Source organism: Anticarsia gemmatalis, chromosome Z, assembly GCF_050436995.1.
Source record: "Anticarsia gemmatalis isolate Benzon Research Colony breed Stoneville strain chromosome Z, ilAntGemm2 primary, whole genome shotgun sequence".
Lineage (NCBI taxonomy): Eukaryota > Metazoa > Arthropoda > Insecta > Lepidoptera > Erebidae > Anticarsia > Anticarsia gemmatalis.
This window is the reverse complement of record NC_134776.1, coordinates 6912590-6914977: the sequence shown is the minus strand read 5'-3', so window position 1 is coordinate 6914977 and position 2388 is coordinate 6912590.

The window sequence follows — 2388 nt, the reverse complement described above, 5'->3', positions numbered from 1 at the left end:
TCGGATAGTTGTTCAGAAGCGGTGAAACTGGCCATTAATATAATAGACATTTAGGTATGAAAGTTAGAATTTTCTCGCCCTCTCGTGAGGCTTCCCAGCTATTTTTGTCTTTCCATCCTAAAATAAGATTATCATCCAAAAATATTAAAGTAACCGTAAAGGCCAAATACCATTTATATTGTACGATGATTTCAAAATGCTATAAAATTTGATAAAATAATTTGTAAATTAATTGATAACTTGATACGTGGACATACTGGACATATTTCGCGAATGTGTTCAATTTACTAGAAAATATAATTTTGTTTTGTCTATCTCCTCTTATGTACAAAAATAGCATTACGTGTTACTCTATCATTAAGTCCTGCAATGAGCTCGGTCGGACGAGGGGGTGCCTGCGATACCTTTTTACAGATAACACGAAACAGAATGAAGAGCTCTCTTTCAGCAGTCAACAACAATATAATGTCCTAAAACATCAGTGTAAGATAATAGAGAGAAAGATATCATTACAAGTTATATAGTAAACTTAATAAAACCAAATCACATCATAAAACTATCAATGCGTTGTAATTTTAAAACGATACAGACATTCTATCATATTTAGCAAATTCTACGCAAGTATGGCAAAATTTTCGATTAATATTTTTTACGATTACACTACTAATATACCTAAAACTGGAAGGAATTCAAAATAGGTACAGTATTTCAAAGTAAAAAAATATCGAAGGTCACCCCGTCTCCTGTCTATGAGTTTGATGTCCGGTGAAGCTACGCCGTGATGCCTACAGCGACACCTATCACTATGGTGGCCCTCTATCGATACTAGCGACACCAAACTCATCTGTAGTCTGTGCAGAGAAAACTTGAAAATATCAAAAGGAATCTAGAATATATATTTGCAGGCTTGTAGTTAGTGGTTTCTTATACAATAGAGATGTTTTCATTGTCTGTTATAAAAACATCAGTAGGATATCGCCTGTGCTGTATTCACATTCAAGTTCTATTTGTGAAGCAAGAGTGTCATAAATGGGCAAGGTTTTATAAAGTTGTTAGTTGTTCGAATAAAATGTTATGATGAACGTCAAACAACTGGTGACAAAAGTTGAGAAATGTCACCTTTGTTGCCCGTAAGACGTTACACAAATTATTAAGTAAACATTAGAATGTAATTAGCAGTTTTCTCTGAGCAGACTACAGTTATGGTCTTACCTACATAGCTTAACCTAGCGTCCTAGCAGAGCTAGATTACCTGGCAATATCCTTCACACCATTTATCGTTACGGGCGGGGCATGGATGACATCGGCTACGCACAATAGTCAAGGAGTGCTAACCATAAAGAGTTATAAATGATATCTGAAACTTGTTCTGCGGGCTTATCGTGTATCTCAGTTGACAACAAGCAGACGTCAAATTGATTGTCACTATTCAGTAGAGCGATTCTCTACATTCGGTATTTATATCGAAAGTTTGACATTTAGAATGTACTGCCTAAATAGTTCCTACGACACTCGTTAGAGGCGCTGATCACATTTTTATACAGAATTTCTCGATAGCTATCCGGATGTCGGCAGTCGATAGTGATAGAGAATAGAGCCCAGTACATTGTTGCTTTGACGTAACGTGTTAATCACTATAATCTAAAGGAGAAAACAATGTACAGCATTTCAAATATTTGTCAACTGAGATACGTGAAAGCCCCCCTGGAATACTTATCTTCGTTCATTACTAGAGCCAGGCTACGTCAGTCTACATTGACTCTCGAATATTTCAGTTAAAATCTTCGGCAGTGTTCGTTTTATACCTATTATCAGATTATTATCAGATGTATTGTGAGTAACTCGCGGAAACATTTATCATCGGGCAAAAATTTTATGACATAGAGATATTTATTACGGGTGAGTTTAACTACAATCAAGCTTAATGTCAATTATTGAATCATTTGTGTTATAATGCAGACTATTGGATCTATTGATATTCTAAGAAATAGGAGCGTGCCCGAGGTTAAATGTTTCCGTGAAAGATTTAATCATTACAATGTGCTCTTAATGTTAACATGACTCGATAGACTGGCGATAGTTAATGAGTTTACATCTATGAAGTACTGTTACTGTAGTTTAAATGTTTAACGCTAGGGGGCGCTGCAATAGCGGCAAATACTATTTCCTATTGCAACGCGAATGTAAAGGCGTGTACATACTATGTAGACATTTAGATATAATAAGTATATGTTACTATTCCAAAATTATTTCTTAAATATTTATGTATGCTTGATTGCAAAAATCCTTACTGGCTGATATTGATAATACATTCAGAATAAACTGTATTGTGTTACTGCTACGGCTATATATGTGTGTGTGTGTGTGGGGTAAAATAAAACAAAAACG